We start from the raw sequence: 19055 nt of genomic DNA, 5'->3' as shown, positions 1-19055 counted from the left end.
CCACCTTTTATGCATCCACTAGCATATTGAAGTCTTTCAGTCTCTTTAAGTCATCTCTGGTGTACCGGTATGGAGAGTCGGTGCTTAAGTGGATGGATTGTTTTTGAAGGATTTCGAAGTTTGTTTATATTTGTTCTGTTCTATTCATATCAAATCAATATCATGTTAATCTTTTTTATTTGAAGGGGCTGCCCTACAAGATTAATAGATAGATAACAAAAAGGAGGTGATAGATAGATTTTGAAGGGGGTTTGACAAATTGGCATCCAGTACTATAGCCTGGTGTTACCAAATATAGAAGATGATATACAACATGTAGTCTGCCTCTAGCTAGAAAGCCCTGATGATTTATAAATGACAGTCCACCCTGGCTTCTCACAGAGAATTAGGGACTCCAAAGCTCACATAAAATATCTGGAAAGAGTTTTCAATCTGAAAGGCCGACCGCTTCAAGTATACTTCAAATACTTCAAACAGTAAGGAACATGACAGTTGCCATCAGGCTTTCACCTTACAAACAGAATATAGTATCAGGTCTTTAAGATAATTTTGAGTCGTTGCAGTCCTTATACATGTAATTGAATAAAGATATAAATTTACCATTCTATATAAAAGAATATAGCGACTGCTTTACTTCTATATGTTGCCAGAAATCTACCAATTGTTTTGGTCTTTGAATATTAGAATATACTTGGATCTTTGCCAAAGCCATTGGCACCAACCTTAACTCTTGAAGGATAAAGACAAGTAATAGATGGCTCACACCGTTCATTTTATAACAGTTTCAGATGAGAAGAGATCAAACTATATTACCATTTCGAAACAGGTGGTCATTTCACCCCGCCTAAACAACTGTGAATCCCTGTCCACTAATAACAAATTGCAATTTGGGCAGGCTGCAGTTCCCATTTGGCGAGATTCCCAACTTGTTCTAGCGAGGAGATCTTCATTACGCATCATCGTCCAATATGTCCAGAAATAAGCCTGGCAGCTGTGCGTTAAGGTTGACAAGAAAAATCAGTACATATAAATAAAAATCATTTGTGGTCTGGAAGGATAATAATTAGGTGGAATGATGGACTCGCACGAGGGACAGACTGAGAAACAATTATCGGTGAAGACTGTCCCATTCCACCTGGCTAAAGTCCTTCAAAATTGAAGCATACACTTTAAGGTATTATCAAGGCTGGTTGAATGCTTAGTGTCACACAGTCAATTAGCGTCGGCCGTATTTGGTGGTCACCAGAATGTTTCCGAATCTCAAAATTTCCGAAGAGTAGAGCGTGATCTTTTGTCTGAAGATTTTGCTGTTGTGTTACAGGGGATTGTGCTAGACTAGTGCGATTTTTTATGTTGTGTGTCTCCACCTTTTCACACCTTTTGGGTTAGTTGATCAACAGGTGTTTATCATGTTTAGCAAAGTGAAGGTTAAGAGCCAACTATCCATACTAGGATCCTCTTTCTCCCAACATAGAGGGATTAGTGGGGGTGGACTCTGAGGCGTTTTCCAAAATCATTTTACGCTAAATTCAAGAACCCCTGTGCTGTACAGTAAGATGGGAGAAGGCAATTGCACTAAATTCAGTTGCCTTGCTATGAATTATGTGAATAAGGCAGCTTAATTACTATATTAATACGGGAAATCAGAATAGGCTACCCAGGCCTTAGGAAAAGGACATTAACATACCCACACAAAGGTAGTTTTGCCTACTAAGCCCTTTCTTCCCATGAAGGCGGTTTGGTGCAGTGATTTGTGGTACACCTGTGGACATTGGAAATTGGCTGTAATTTAACTTCTCACAGTGACCTAGATTTGTCAAGCACTGCAGCCTATACTTAATCAACACTGTCAGGCAGCTCTCCTTTCTGTAGCACACATCTTAGATCGCTGTTAAGACTAGTAGTCTTTGAAATTCAACAAAGTCTATAAATACAGTCAAACCTATAGTAACTGTATTAGTGACCACCTTCTCATAAGGACCACCTGGCCAATAGAATATGTGACCACTTTTACAGTACAGTCGAGGACATCAACAGATGCCAACACGGGAAGCATGCTGGACCATCCTTTTAGTGGTCCTTAATTTAATTTTTCCCATTGACACAAGCCTTAAGAATCCTGTCTTTGATGACAACATCACATAGAGCATAGACCAGATTTTATCGGTCCCCAGAGTGAGAAGTGTTGACAATACAAGTCGTGTAGTAACTGTTCAACTTTGTTAGACATATTGTTTAGTAGAAGGCACTGATCAGTATAGGTTCAATGGTGCAAATCAAAACGTTCCATTGTTATTGAGTGGTATTTTGGTAGAATTTAAACTTTACTGTTTACACCTTGCAAATCATCATCCTATGGATGTGCTAATCTGAAGATCCCAAATAATACGAAAAAATCAGCCCACTCTTCTGTAACCATGACAATGACGACAAATGTTGTCATTGTTGGCCATAACCACTTGTAATGCTGAAAACAAACCTCCCCTTTTTTTACTGAAACAAACCTTGGAAATCTAGCTTTAATTTCAAGTGTGCATTAAGAATCAGGTTCTGAATTTTAGTACTACTGTCACAGTAACAGTAATTAGTGATTTTTCCCCTGGTTTTAGCGTATTTGCATTTTGCAGGTCTCTCCCCTGTAGGTCTGGCTTATCATGAGTATGCCTGGCACAGCTATGTCTTGATTTGTAGCAATTTGTACCAGGTGGGGTCCAACAGTGCCTTGGATCACTGCCATGCTTTCAAATGAGCTGTATTTCTTTTCCTTTTTCCAGAGAAGGGAGTCAGGCCAAAGTCAATGCAGGCCCAGATGTTATCTGTATAATCAAGGCTGTATGCCCTTTTGTCCTGACAGATGTGTTCTTCACTTCTCTCCTCCAACCTCAGATCTAAAGACTGATTAGCTGAAGTGGTCTTCTAAGATTTACAGAGATTTGATGATCTTGGTCATCTTTTCAGGTTATCCTCCTTTTGAAGGGGATGTTATACTGGTAGCCTAGCTTTATAATAGGGTATTTTATAAGGGAGCTTTTTGTGTCAAACCTCAGAGTCTGCATAAGAAAGAACCCAATACACTTATCAAGAAGAGTGGGGCTGACAGCTGGTGTGCTTGGCTAATTGTTTTTATCTATTAAAAAAAAGCATTTTCTATATTAACTACAGATCATAAGAAGATATCAATTTGTGCAAATTTGAGTTTGTAGCTTTCATCATTATGCAGATGAAAAACATTGCAGTGGTATGTACCAAAGTGCTCAGCGGCCACGGGGACTAGTATTTTCTCATAGAAAAAAGTAAATAAGAGGCAATAAAACCTGATGACGTCATCAATATGGACCAAACATTCATATTTAGAATTCTTTCATGCCCATCTATCAATATTCTTTCTCTTTCCTAATTCATTAATGAGAAAACAATGGAAGGTCAAAATGCCAATTTAGCCAGGTATGAAACCTTAACAGGAAAGCACTGCTTCATCCTCAGTCTGATTTTGCTCTTGAGACATATTTGCCATAATCCTCACAATATGGTTCATCACCAACAACTCATCACGGGAACGTAATATTTTCCTTTCCCCAATCCCCCCTCCCCACCCCTCTGCCAATGAGTTGACAAGCATTCAACTTTGAAGCAATGACGAATGATGTTTTGTCTGACAGGCAATATTACAGCCATACACATAATCATGAGCACCATAATAACATTGCCACGTAAGCCCCCCCCCCACCTCAATATTAATTTTCCCAGTCATGGATAATCATTTTGTCAATATTTCAGAGCCACGGCACAGACTTTCCACAGGGGAGCTCAAGGGGAAAATTGAATCCCATCAAACGTCCAAAATTAAACAAAACTAAACAGGATAAGACCAGATGCGACCAATGCCGCGGCCATCAGTGTTATACAAACTTCTCGCTGTCGTATACACACCGAGGCGTGACATAGTTTTCAAGAGTTTTCAGATTTATGATAGCAATTCTGTGGCCAAGTGAAGCAGGGAAACAAGATATTAAGAGATTTGTTCCTCGGTCAGCCATGCATGCCTCCCACAGCTGCTGATAGTTTGAATGCCTGGCTTCACCTCCTGACAGAAATGGGTCCCTCATAATGAAAACCGGCTCAACTAGGTCCATCCAGGCTTGGAGATGGGCACTCTGTAAGCTAGAGGACATTGAAACTGCACAGCATGCCCGTTTGTGATTGCTTTTTTTCTAATACGGCTATTTTGGGGCCAAAAAATGGTTTAGATATGTCAAAAAACTTGCTGGAGCAGAGTTAATGAGAAGGTTCCATGCTTGTTAGAACAGTCCTTGGCATTGAAACTGAACAGGCTGCCCGGTTCACAATAATCACGCTTTTCTATCATAACTGTTTGGGAGAAGAGAAAAGGGTTTGACGTCATTGAAACTTGCTGCAACGAGTATTAATCAGAATGATCCATCACATAATTAGTGGCTTTGTAAACATATTTGTTCCATACAATTAGTGTGATTTTGCAAGCTTAGTTAGGTATTCCAGAGGCATTTCTTAACAGGCGTTTTCTTAGAAATGGAAGTACATGGAACATAAGGCTTGTGGCACATTAAATCTAAATCAAAGGTTCATTTACGTTATATTGTCTTAACATGTGCATGTATTTGGAGTACTGAGGAGCAAAGATTGCTTCCTATTCGATATCTTCACCTCAGAAGAGGCAGTGGAAAGACGATCGATGGAAGCACTCAGGAAACGTTACCCGAATCCTGCATATATAGAGCATGGGCACGTCTGTTGATTGAGGGTAGTAAGTGGTATTGAACTGTGCCATTTTGATATCATCGAACGTGGCAACCACAGTTCAACCTCATTCCTTCTAACTGTAAATTGCATCATTGGGATATTACGTTTCACATTTCAACGGTGACAACGTGTTGTTTACATACGTGACACAAACGAGTGGTATTGAACAGTTCCATTCTAATATAATCTAACTTGGCAACCACAGTTCAACCCTATTTCTTCTTACTGTAATTGCATCATTGTTTATTGCATTTTCAGGTTTCGAATTTGTTGATGACATCTTCTTGTTTACATGCGTTGTGCAAACACGCATCTTAAGTGCTGTCAACAAACGTTAAAGTGTCATCATTAAACAGCAGATTTAGAAACAGTCAACACGAGCATCGTAATCAGAGCGCGCAGGAGGAGCTTTCATTGCTCACACCCCGTCTATTCCTGTACCCTTACATCAAGTCGTCAATATCCTTAATAATATAGATTGTGTGCAGTGCTTATTGTATTGATATCCAAACCCTCTGTCAAAGTCAAATTCAGACTCGAGGGCATGAAAACATTTTCACAGGTGGGACCAACTTGACTCGATCGGGAGGGAGGGCCAAATCGTGAACAGGAATCCATGCTGGAAAAGACTGGCCTCGGGTCGCCGGATCTTTAAATCATTGTAGAACTGGAGTAGTTCATCAGTGGAGGAAATACACATGAAAACCAGCAATGACATTTTCACAGGTGTGACCAGCTTTACTCGATTGAGAGGGAGGGAAGGAGGGCCAAATTGTGAACAGGAACCCATGCTGGGAAATAGCGGCCTCGGGTCGCCGGATCTGAAAATCATTTGTAGAACTGGAGTAGTTCATCGTTGGAGGAAATACACATGAAAACCACCAATGACATTTTCACAGGTGGGACTAACATGACTTGATAGGGAGGGAAGAATGGCCAAATCGTGAACAGGAATCCATGCTGGGAAAGACTGGCCTCGGGGTCGCAGGATCTGAAAATCATTTGTAGAACTGAAGTAGTTCATCAGTGGAGGAAATGCACGGGGAATATTGCCAGTATCAATATGGAGTGTTGGTGAGCCATTGCAGGCATGTCCATGCCACCCATGCCCATGCTTATCTGGACACGCTGCCATTACGGCATGACATATGAAGGGAAGACTCAAATTGAACATTAACCCTTTCAGCCAGCTCAATAGAGGAAACCACCTGAGAGAGGCTTTCAGTACAACAATCGAAGCAAACCTGCTTACAGATACTCTTCGGGCCCTTCAGACTGGCGTAAGGAAATAACGGGGAATGCTCCGCATTTTTAAAAGTATTTCAGGGCGTGGGAACGTGTGCAATATGCTCCGTCATATATCACAAGTGGTTGACCTTTAAAGTCATGATCGGAGATGTAGCGGTGACGTACATGTATGTCGTTACAATAATTACAAAACCAGGTATTTCGAAAGTGTGAAACTTTCTCTACAGTATACATCTGAGAATCTTGTTAATGATTTTGTTGAGAAAATTTGTTTCATTGTCATAAAAAATGGCATCATTTGGAAATATAGACCACCTAAAATGATGCCAACATCTAGAAATAAAGCTACCTGCTTCAATACTTAACGTCACTATTAAAGATGGACTATATGAACACATGCTACATGCCGTTTGAACATTCAAAGATAACAGTTTCCAATACCACCTCCCAGGGCAGAGCAGTTGAGCATTATCTGTTGTCAACCTGCCAAAATGGACCGTCCATTTCGAGCCGTTCCCATTTTCTCTGATTAATATCCCGCCACTGCAGAATAGCGTCCTATCTCCCAACATTATTGGTACTTAGCACATATTTACTGGCCAAGTGGGTAATGCCCCAATAATGCTCTGACTAGCTCTTCCAAAAGAAAATAGCCGTCAAACCCTAAATTGGCATCGGCTTTTAATAAGAAAGCCGAGACGAAATTGATTCTGTCCAATTTAGGTGCTTATGTAACACAGCTGTATAGTAGTGACGAAGTGTCACACACATCACACTTCTTAGCACTAAGAAATTTGATATAAAATTGATACATACATGCTTGTACAGTGCAGCTGTTTTGCAAAGTGGGAAGCCCCCATCGCTAGCATGCTCGGCATGTCCGAGGTGCATACATACAGCACCCAGCCCCTTCAAGAAATAAGCCGTGAAATACAAACAAACCAAGATGAGATGATAGGACCCCTCAAGCCCTCTCCACCATCACTCACTGTCAGGAGCAGAACGATCACATAGCAAACAGCACGTCTGATATAGTACCTACCCTGTATATACCTCTCTAACATGCAGGCGGTAGACGGTGCGCACGGTTTTGCACGATGCACATGTAACGTCCCGTCCTCCAGAAATCCCTCCTTCCCCGTTTCCTTACACATCACCTTAAAGGAGAGCTGAAGAAAGGGGGAGAGTCTCTAAGCTGCTGGGCTATAGTGTGGCAGGCAGGATCCTAATTGGTGTAACTGTATATGGGTTTTCTCAGCATTCAGCATGCTTATCACTGTCAGCCCCTCAGGACCAGCCTCCCATATATGGAAAGGCCTGTTAGGAGAAACCAGTGCTGGTGTGTGGGACAGTCCATTCTTACAAGGAGGGGTGCTCTGACTTCTGTCTCTTTTGGTTTGCCACAAGGTTGTCAAGATTAAGGTTCTTGTGTTCCTTACATAAGTGTATGATACGAACAGTTGTGTTTGCAATTGCTGGTGAAATGAAATGAATGACTGGCTTATTTCAAATACAGTATTCAGATAGACAACAGCATCGCAGGCAACCAACTGGAGGATGCCTAAAAAGGCTGAATTGTGCTGTGGTTTACATATAAATGAATTGTTACAACATTGTTTAAAACTGGTACTGTATTGATGTATCTCAATTATTGATCTCACTGGTAAGAAGATGGTGGGAGATGCTCTGAAAAGCTTTGTAACACGATAATTGATTTTCCACCTGGCAAGATTATGCAATGATTTGTTTAATTTGCCAGTTCCATATCATTACCAACATTGATCCTTCTGTAGGTAGGGTCAATATTAGTGTGGAAGTTGTTAACATAACTTACATTGCTACACACTGAAGCAAAATAAGAGTTTCTGATTTTTGTTGGAAGAATGTTACATGTGTTATTACTCTGTATATAAGACTTTGAAGAATGTCTGGTTAAATGCCAATCTATACACGTACAAATGTATGCTGTTTCCCTTAGCTCATGTATTGAAAATAGCTCTGAGCATTGCTAGTTAAAATCAATTATGGTAAAGGATGTGCAGTTAAATCATTTTGTCAAACGCAGTCAGACCATGGTCAATTTGTTAATGATTTCACTTTTACATTACTGTCTATGAAATAATTTTCTTGATATAGATTCTGTAATATGCAAATTTGTGAACTCAACCAATTTTTCAGCTTTATAGATTCCCCTTTCAATGTTTCTCCCCCTGCCTCAGCCATTACTTGGTACAGTCCAGGTTCTTGAAAACCAGTTCCAACAAAGACTACACATTTAATAAGAATGTACTGACATCTTGACAAATGTAAAATTCCTAATATACCTCATCTACTGTTTAATAATTAAACCTGCCCTTTGAAATAAGATCTCACTGTATTTTAGAGCAAGTTGATCAATAATTATATATCCTCCAATAACCTGATCACCCCTTTGCGGTCAGGATAACTAATACAGGCAGTCATTATGTGCCAATAACTTAAGCCTGAATGGGGTTGCATTGTTGGTAGACAGCCATACTTGACCTTGACTTTACTTGTCCCACTGCTGATTCTTGCACGATAACGACATAACCACAAAGTGGAATACAAAGGGAAGCGGACTGGGGTATTTACGGCATGGCAGGATGCTCATAATGGAAATGGTCCCCAAGGATTTTGTCTCCCGACATCTGCTTGGAGATTAGTACTGTAAGAGGAGAAATGTTAAATGGGGATTAAATTTTGGTATGGAGAAAATTGAGTGTTTGCAGTGGTTTTAAATTTTCGGTTTAAACTGCAATGCAGGTTTTAAATTTCCGGTTTAAACTGCAATGCAGGTTTTAGATTTGCAGTTTAACTGTAATGCAGATTTTTAATCTGTTGTTTAAACTGCAAAGCAGGTTTTAAATTCACGACTGAAAGTGCCATGCACTGTTTTATTGTAAAAGGGGAAATGTTCAAAATGGTTTTGAGTTTGTCATGAAGAGGCCACTGCAAAAACTGTAAAAATTTTCCCTTTTAGTTAACAGTATTCTTGATGGGAAGCAAACATGTAGAAGGTCAGGAAAAAAACAAATTTTGTTTGGTAAAATTTACAAACTTAAGGTATTGATAAGGGATTTTATGTGCACTGATAGCATGTTAACCTTCACCAGGCTAAGGAAGTGGGGTCATGTGGCGTAACTGCGGGGTGTTTGGCTCAGATACCAGAGGTCCTGGGTTCAATCCTGTCGTACTTCTGATATATTGATTGTGCCCTTGGGAAAGACACTTTACTCTTAGACTACATGTGTACTTTCTTCACTTTGGTTGGGGAGGAAAAAGTCAATGGGAGGATAGGGTTGGGCTAGGCCTCCAAATACTGTGTATTTGCTGTAGGGTTATTCGGTGTTAAGACAGTTAAGGACAAGCTATCATCTTGTGATCAATTTAGCCACGTTCAAGTGGATTGAACGTCGGGACTAAATATCTGAGCGGGGTCTTTTTTGCGAAATACCAACGGAAAATGAAACGTCAGTGCAATTTGGCGCGCTTGTCAAGAGGGATCAGTGGCTGTGAAATTGTAGTCATTACGTCTCACCTCTACACGGGGCACAGCTGCCTCATCCCCCGCGCTGTCATCAGGGGGCTGGCCGTACAGCTGAACTTTGGTAACCCTTCGGTTCATCGGCTGTCAGCGAGTGGAGATCGATGGAGATCCCTAATGAAGGAGGCTCCTCCCTCGGATTTTCTGGTGCCAAACGGTAGATGAAGGTGAATTACGCATAATTGTCAATCATGAACTTTTCTTCATCACAATAATCCTGTTCATGGACCCAAACTGCAAAAACAAAATTAAACAGATTAAGACATACAAAATATATTGTAGGTACATGTAACATCAACTATTTCCACAGGGTGCCATAATACTGCCACATGCAAAACAGGACGCCTTAAGATTGTCTTGAACACCTAAAGATCTGAAGTCACTGTATATACCTCAGGATTACTGGTGCTGAGTTGGTACATCCCTTTAGTTTAAATCACTTTAAATCCATGTATTTTTATCATGTGGCGGTATTAAGGGATCCAGTAGAATTGTGAGAGTTGATATCAATGTTGATGATATCTCAAAGAAGAGGTGAAGGCTGCTGAAACATGAACAAATCTTGTCTTGACATGTATTAAGCATGGTCTAGACAAAAACTGTCTGACAATCGTGCAGTTGTAACTAAGAACAGGCCTATAGCTGCACACATTTGATTAATGTCCTCACACACAGTAGAATGTCTGCTGTGACATTTTTCCAATTTATATACCAACATTGTTAAAATTTCCAATATGATTTATTAACTGGCAATTACAATAAATTACTCATTTTTATGGCACGTTAGAGTGGTACAGCAGCATGACATAGACTAATTAGTTTGGTATATATATCGAGTAGAATATTGCAGTAGTTGACTGACTATATTTCTTCTATGGCAGCCATAGAAGAAATATAGTCAAAGTTGACACAGTTAACTTAATTTTCTAATTGCATATCATCTTAAATAATTTTATGATCATTGTGGTTTTCAAACTCTGACTTTAAATCTTCCTTTTAATGATTTTTGATTTTACCCTTTTCACCCCTACCATTTCTCTGTAAAGTGCAGCCTGTACAAGGTTGCATTGCCCTTAACTTAAATGGTAGTGGAATAACAATTTATATACAGGCTATATTTTTTTCTATATTATAGCCTTCCAAATTTAATTTGTAACAAGCAATAATCTTAAATTGTTAATTTTATAGTCCATATGAATGCTGCAATGGCATTTACTGAAATATCATTGTTGACATTTAATTGGCTGTATTTCTACCCTGTTAGTGTTAACTTAATAAGTTTTTCTGACAATCAATGACACATGACATTGTGTAAGCAGCAACTTTAAAATTTGTTACCAGAACTATTTTCGCTCCTATTCCAGACAAGCTTTCTGGCCTTAATAATCAGAAAATTTTCTATCAAGACAAGCTATATGTAGTGTTACACATTCAGCAATATAGATAAGATTATTGATAAAAAATCCATGCGTCTTAATGTAAATGAAGAAATCAGTCAATATGATTAAAAAAAATTACTGTTCTAAACTCACAGATAGCAGGCTTACACAATAATGCTCAGAATCTTAGCATCCGTTCAATCCCAATTAACATTAGCTAACATTATATGCCAAGCTCGTTAGGAGCTTCTATCTCAAACATGGCTATTAACTGTCAATAGCAATGATAACTATCACAATGACTGTCACAGTGCCAACAACATTGTAAGTGATGCCAAAAACCATACTTTAAGCTGGAAATAAGGATATTTTGTTTCCATCGCCAAGCTCTTTAGGGGCTTCTATCTCAAACATGGCAATTAACTGTCAATAGCAATGATAACTACTACAATGCCAGTGCCAACAATATTGCAAGTGGTTCCAAAAGCTATACTTAATCTGGAGATACAGATATTTTGTTTCCATCGCCAAGCTCTTTAGGAGCATCTATCTGAAAATTTTAACATAATAATTAATTTTCAATAGCAATGATAACTATTACAATGACAGTGCCAACAACATTATAAGTGATGCCAAAAACCATACTTTAGGCTGGAAATAACTAATAACTAAAGGATATTTTGTTTCCATCGCCAAGCTCTTTAGGAGCGTCTATCTCAAACATTGTAATTAACTGTCAATAGCAATGATAATTATTATAGTGACAGTGCCAAAAATATTGCAAGTGATGCCAAAAAAACATACTTTAGGCTGGAAATACAGATATTTTGTTTCCATTGCCAAGCTCTTTAGGAGCATCTATCTCAAAATTCTAACATGGTAATTAATTTTCAATAGCGATGATAACTATTACAATCATGACAGTGCCAAAAACATTGTAAGTGATGCCAAAAACCATACTTTAGGCTGGAAGTAAGGATATTCTATTTCCATATACATGTACTGTGCACCAGTACGTAATTTATTGGAGAGCGGCTAGATCAATGGTAGAAAAAAATCCATATCCTCTTAACTGGACTTAACAATGGCCTTCAGGACATTCCAGAGAGCGACAAGTGTGACAGGTCCAGGATATTTGCTCATCTCCCCATGTCCATCATCTGTGTTATACCACGCGACCACATTCATCGTAGCTTGCGTATGACTTTGATGTGGTAGGATTCTAAAGCAGGCCGTGACAGGACAAGACAAAGGTCTAAGACAGCCTTTTCTGAGACAAGACAGCTGAATTTTGCACAGCTATCCGAGGATTATTAATGTGATTGCACAATGGCTGTATGACAAATATGACCAGGCCCCTAACAGCCATTGTTGTTCTAAACCTATCAGTCTTAATGAGAAGAAACCATCATTTGCATCGATCATCAACATGACGAAATAGCCCTGTCCCTCACACTGTGATGAACGTAACAGGCAATCAGTCTGAAGTAATACTGGAAGTAAGCTGAGCTAAATTGTTTTCTTTTGAATTGATGTGCTGAATGATGAACGCTGGTCAGTCTGTCTCCGGCATTTAGACAGACTGAAATAGAATGCTACACCAAGGCTTAGAGCTGCAAGTTTAGATGAAATGATATTCCTCATTTCTTTGCCTATGTTTCATCATATGTTTCCATTAATTGCAGTTACAAACAACTGATGCATCATTACCTCCATGAAATGTCATGGAATGGAGGTTATATTTTCTGTTATGTGTTTCTGTCTGTGTAGATGATTACTCAAGAACGGCTGGATGGATTGGTTTCATACTTGTTGTGTTGGTGGGGTGTCATGAAAGCTCGAATCGATGAGATTTTGGGAGCCGTATCTGTCGTTATAATCGATGTAATAATATCAGAAATCACCCCTATATTTGAGATATATTGGTACAGGCATCGTGCTTTATGTGTTTGTTAATGGGCTTAGCTCCAAGCAGATGGTGAGGTGACAGCTGTTTGGGGAACCCCGAGTTTTTTTAATATGATAATTAGTTTTATTTATGTCTGCTTAGGATATCATGGAGATGTGAAGCGTGAGTATAATTGTAAGAAGTTGAGGTACATTTAACGATAATGCTTAACAGGTATGGATGTCTCACATACTGTACTGCTGATTTGAGTGACATGGTGATTAAAATGCCATTAGGTCCTCTCATCTGGGTTGGGTGTCAGAAGTTTTATGGGCGATACAGATGTTCTGGTTTTGTTACGATAAGGGACAGTTGTTAGTTGTCTCTTTCGTAGCCAATGGTACTTGTTTTTTAGCAGACGGGGTTGGCACCAAGTATTCATCTTACAGTTGGTGTAGGGCTGTCAGAGGAAAGTGTGCATCTCGTTTTTGTACCGTGTGAACGGCTGATGTTATGACATATTGGTGGAAAATCAAATCACCATCTGACTAAAGTTGGCCACATCCCTTCTTCTGTCTGAGTTTCCCAACTTCCTGCCACCACACAGCTCTGGGGCACCTATTCGAACCTCAATAATGCTGACAACCTTAGACATTTTAAATGCCAAACATCAAGCTTAAGGAACACCACGCTACCATATGCCGTCGACCTCTTAAACGCACATTACACAATTAAGTGTCACATTTTCATAATTACTAATCAGATGGACATCCTCTGTGTCATTAAATAAATACACCACTACTTTCCCATAACATTTATATTATATAACCATTACTCTCAAATACAACCGACTATAAACATACATACCATCCACAAAAAAGCAATAAAGATTTCATGGAGGTATGAGGTCCCCGAACTCTAGTTCTAGTTTCATTTCTGTTTGTTTCATCAACCAAGGAATTCTAGAGGTCATTGTCCGAAGAGCACTACAATTTACAAATATATTGTCTGCAATAAAGAGTTCATTTTCAGGGACATTATCTCTCAAATGATTGGTAACCTAACAGAACAACAATCAGTCTTGTTTATCCTGATGAAATGACAATGACCTCTTTAAGATTTTTCCGAGGCTGTTCCTTTGCGGAAATATAAAACAGTTTGATGTTCCCAGGTTGGCAACAAAATTTAATGTGCGGTGCAATGCAGGCCTAAGCACCTCTCGTAAAATTCGTCCTTGGACGTAGCGTACTAAAATGGAAATATAAAAGGAAGATTGCTGGTCATCATAACCCCAAATGACAGGCGCACGGATGCATATGGAGAAATGATGGGATGAGATTCAAACTGCCATGTCTTTTTGATTCATATCTTTCAATCTAGTACATGCGAACCTGTCCCTCCATCCTGGAATGGAAATTTGCTTGTTGGGATGGAAAAAATGCCATTTCGCCTATCCAAAAATCTGAACTTCATGACAAATACATGTACGTTTTCTTTAACTTAAAATGGCATATTTAACAATTAAACTTAATGACATTAGCTTGCAAATGTCAATTAAAGCATAATGGCCATTTCCTTTACAATGCCCCAACTATGTGGTTAATGCCTTAAAAGGTCTATGATAGGTAAACTCCCCCACCCTCAACAAAGAGTGGAATGGACAAAAATCTAAAGCTGGAGACACCCCTATTGCATATTTGGGATGTTCCAAAATGGCAACTACATGTAGATGCATTCATATCAAGTTTTATGCATATCAAGAAATGCAGTGACAGTCAAATCTTCTTATCAGAATAGATTTGCATCACATGAACAGCGTCTCTTGAACATTATACTAAGATTATACATTTCCGCTCCTCTACCGCAGACAGCTACTATAGTCACCCATCTTTGCAGTGACGGAAGGAATACTTGAAATCCATTTCAAATTTAACTCAGAGGTATATACAAGAATATTTATATGAATGGCACAGATATAAGGGTAAAGGGGTAATTTTTGTGGAGATTTATCACGAAAGAAGGGTGTTCTTTTTTTGTTTACTGCGATCTCCGCTAGACTTGCACTGCAGGTAGAAGACTGCACGGAAATTTTCGAGTTGGCTTTATAGTTCACAGGGATTATGGTTACAAAAACCATTCAACATACAATGTAGAAGTGCTGCAGATACTTTGGAGTTTGTGAATGATGATGTATTTGATAGGTGCTCTCTTTTATGGCATGTATCACAAGATGGATACCTGAAGCTTTAGTAGTAACATCAGCCTGCTCCGAGTCTTGAGCAGGTGTTTGCCCTCCACAGAAAATTGAGGAAGAAGATTTATATCATGCAGGTCTGTAGGATTTCCTGTAATATCTGAGTTGTAAGGGTTTGTCTATAATGAATGGGTGCCCAGCGGAGATGGTGGTATTACTGGGTACTGTTCATGTATATCAAAGACCAGCGTGGTTTTAGGCTGCGTTTTTGTTACCGGGATGCCCTGAAAGTTCAGCAAATGATATAGATACATTATACATTTTGTAGAAAAGGCTTGGAGGTCTAGCTTACTGGGGTGAAGTATCAATAGAATGACAGAATACATGTATTGTATATGCATGTGTTACATGTATGTTACTATTATAGCCTCATCTATTTTTGCAGGGACCATATTTCACGGTAGGAGGGGAAAAAGGAGTTTCAACTTTATGCAATGTTTCAATTTAATATCATACCCGTCCAATACATGTAAGTTACATATACTGTACAGTTGTTTACTGATAGAGGCCACACTGGAAGACCACCATCTTTTTTGGTTCTTTCATAAATATTTCCACCTATACAGGGGAAAGGTACAGGTAAAAGGTAGATAAATAAGAGATATTGTGGTCAATTTTGAGGTATCATCTAAACCACCACAGTTAAGTTAGGTTAGTCCTTTAATGATAGATGGACAGTCCAGAGGCTATCCCTTATGGGCCCACCTACAAGTCCATGTACCTGGTCTGAATGTAGAATTTGAGAGAATTTAGTTCTAAGAGAAAGGTCTAATGCCTGCCAGGCTGTCAAATGTACTGAAATGTACAGTCATTTTGTACTGAGTGCAAATCATCCCGGATGTTTTACTTGTACATGTAAATCAATGTTTAACAGTACTGGTTTTGGAATATGGCTGATTTTTTGGTTTATTTCCAATGCCCTCTGAAGAGTAACTGCTCTGAATGCAACTTTGAGAGATTTAATTATGCACACTAATACACTGAGTTCATTGACATGTCAACGCAACAATCTGTTCTCGCTGTGATACATGAAGTTGGCATTTCAGAAAGACCCTCCCCTGCCTCCTGCTTTAATCATAGTTATCACCGCTTCCCGCCATTCGTACGTCATGTCAGGGTGCTAAACATGGAAATTACTTCTTCCCGCTTGAGCTCAGTGAGTGAATGAATAGCTCTGTAGTTTTGGAAAAGTGCTTTGGCATTTTCAGTGGAAGATAAAGTTGACCATAAAACGTACTGTCAGAAGGACTATCATGAAGTGGTAGTTCCATCAAATGAAATGCCTTTTGCTGTTAGTAAAATCTGATGTTTCTGACTTTTTATCAGTGCTTGCAATCTACATGCCTTCTCCCTCTAGAGAAGTGATAGTGAAACACTTTGATATGTCTTTGCATGAGGATTTGGGATTGCTTTTGGGTCTGGCCATGGCTGGAATAGAGTTGAATCATCCTTTCAGACTGGGAAGGAAAGCCATGGTACCAGACTGAGTGTCTTTAGGTTTTTCAAGCATCAAATCTCGCTTGCCAAAAAACTGTGGCATCAAAGCCACTTTACACTTCTACCACTAGCATCATGCCTCACCTCATTTGAGGATGACTGCAGTACCTTTACTAAATGTTTTGTTTTGTTATCATCAGGCATTCATAGTATATACATGTTTTCATACAAACATATTTTAATTTTGATAGAAAAAAAAGAAAGGTCTAAGATGAGTGGTGGCTCTGTATTGGCACAATTAGTATTCTGCAACACAGTTGATTGAACCAATCAGCATGCATGGTATATCCATGCGCTGTGGATCTTTTTGTTCCTACGAGATTGACAGGCTTTACCGTATCAGTGATGAGGAACACTTCGGACATGTGAGCTGCATTCAGACATGTTTGGAATGGAGATCATTGTTTATACCAAATTGCCAATTACATTCAATTTGGTTTAATGGTTTTCGTGAAGTGCATTATACGTATACATGTAGCTACTGTATAATATGCATGTCACTGTAAAGAAAACAAAATGTTGGTATTGACAATTATTATGTTGGACAATTATTTTGTTTTACCCATATTCAATCATTAAAAGAATACCAGGCTTTTGTTATTGTGTAACCCTGTGCCATCTTTCTTGGGTGGGAGCTTTAGATAATGACTTTTTTTATTGTAAACTCTGAATCAAAAAAAGTTCATTCCCTCCTGGAAGGCATGGGACATGGGAAAATATTTCTTATCTAAGACAGTAATGATTTGAGAGATTATTGTAGACTAAGGGCATATGATATGTATAATTTTACTGAAAGGTCTTTATATAATAGCAGTTTGAGCTTGCCTCAGGCTCCTTGCAGCCTACTTACATACATGTATGCACAGCATAGATAATGGCTGGTGATTGCCCAATCAATATGTTACAGGGTGAGTCTCCAGATCCCTTGATGTCTGGAGTAGGCACAAACCTCTGACTTCTCGCACACAAGAGATTGAGCATTTGTCGCCGAAGATCAGTTAAGAAAAATGGCCGCTGTCTCCTAAATCTATCATATGGATTTGAAATGGCAACGATCTTGCTTACAACGTTGGTGTAACTAAGCATTCAGATAGCAAGATTGTCCACCATGTCTTTGGCACGGTATTGGTGAAGGAAGTTGTGTCAAGGGCCTTTCCCAAGGAAACAACGTCCAGACAGGAATGCCTGGAATGAAAACCATGGTCTCTTGCCTCAGCTTAAGCCTTGGCACTCGGCCATTCCATGCCACTCTTTTTTTAAACCTAATTTTTAATTGACGTACAATTTGTGTTCTTTTTAGAATTTTTAAAAATGGCCTTTAATAGGGCAATATCTAGTAATGAGATCCCCATGCATGAAACATTCACAGAATTTACAGCAAGATATTGCCCTTTTCAAAATTATTGCCGTTTTGAAAATTAACAACTTCCAAAGGTTTCAAATATGTCAAAATATTTGATTTCCATTCTGCCAGTAACTGTCTTTATTGCGATGCTCCCTGAACCGTTTCTTCATAATCACAACCATAAGGTGTGGATCTCAGTAACTGTACTACTGGGGCCAATTATCATCACATTAACATTTAATCCTGCGCAAGAGCCTCTCATTATGAAGTGTCATGAGCTGCATATTAATATGTGATTATGCCTTTTTTTTTATGGCTCTTCATGTAAGCATGGAAATACACTCATTATTAGCAGTACCGGTAGTTATGTTCTTCATTTTGTAGTAAGTTGTTTTTCTCTTAAAAATGGTGACTGCAGTAAGATGGGCTTAATTTTTTCCAAGAAATTCTGTATTTTTAGGTTAGCAGTCACTGTTTTATCTGTTGTCCACCCTTCCACAATGTTTGAATGTTCAGTGCACAGTGATTATAAGAGGGCTGAAACATTGTTATGCTGAGGGTGTATCCGGAAGTGTGGGACATGCCCCACTTTATAGAGATTTAGATTTTGATAACACTAGTGGTACTGCTTTCTTCATTTGTGGCTGTAGTTAGTTGAGAATTTTTCGTCCAAGAAATTTTTATTTTCTAGAATTGCAGTTGTCTCAGTTTTATTTGTTCTCCCTTCCTGCCGATATTTGAAGGTTTAGCGCACAATAAACTATAACGATCAGGTAATTCTATTAAATTCTTAGAGTTTGCTGACATTTGTCTGTTCTTTACCTTGTCCTCAAAGAGGTTTAGATTTTAATAACAGTGGTACAGTAGCTTTCTTCGTGTTGTGGCTGTAGTCAAGATGAGAATTGTCTCAGAAACGTATTTATTAATATGTAGAGTTTGCAGCTCTCGCTGTTTTATTTGTTACCCTCCCCGCCGATATTTGAAGGTTTAGCGCACGATAAACTATAACGATCAGGAAGGTAATCCTATCGGCTCCACCAATTGTCAAACAGTAACAGGGCAAACGAGCGAGCAATCGCTGGCACCAACCATCGTTCGCA

At 39.0% G+C, this 19055-nt stretch overlaps 2 protein-coding genes across 12 annotated transcripts in view; one reads left to right on the top strand and one right to left on the bottom strand.

The window, feature by feature from the left end:
- LOC118418868 (leucine-rich repeat and immunoglobulin-like domain-containing nogo receptor-interacting protein 3) overlaps positions 1-7336 on the bottom strand; it is a 28599-nt gene extending 21263 nt beyond the window's left edge. Inside the window, exon 1 of one of the 2 annotated variants that reach the window (XM_035824974.1) lies at positions 7070-7336. The gene's annotated coding sequence lies outside the window, so the exon portion shown is untranslated. Of the gene's footprint in view, positions 1-6843; positions 7001-7069 lie in introns of those variants that run through there. The other variant, XM_035824976.1, reaches the window with a different exon arrangement.
- Positions 1-19055, top strand: part of LOC118418867 (transcription factor SPT20 homolog) — a 108846-nt gene that overhangs the window by 35848 nt on the left and 53943 nt on the right. The window lies entirely within an intron of this gene.

The sequence above is a fragment of the Branchiostoma floridae genome, chromosome 7 (assembly GCF_000003815.2).
Source record: "Branchiostoma floridae strain S238N-H82 chromosome 7, Bfl_VNyyK, whole genome shotgun sequence".
Taxonomy (NCBI): domain Eukaryota; kingdom Metazoa; phylum Chordata; class Leptocardii; order Amphioxiformes; family Branchiostomatidae; genus Branchiostoma; species Branchiostoma floridae.
Note: the sequence above shows the minus strand (reverse complement) of the source record. Positions and strands in the feature narration are given on the sequence as shown.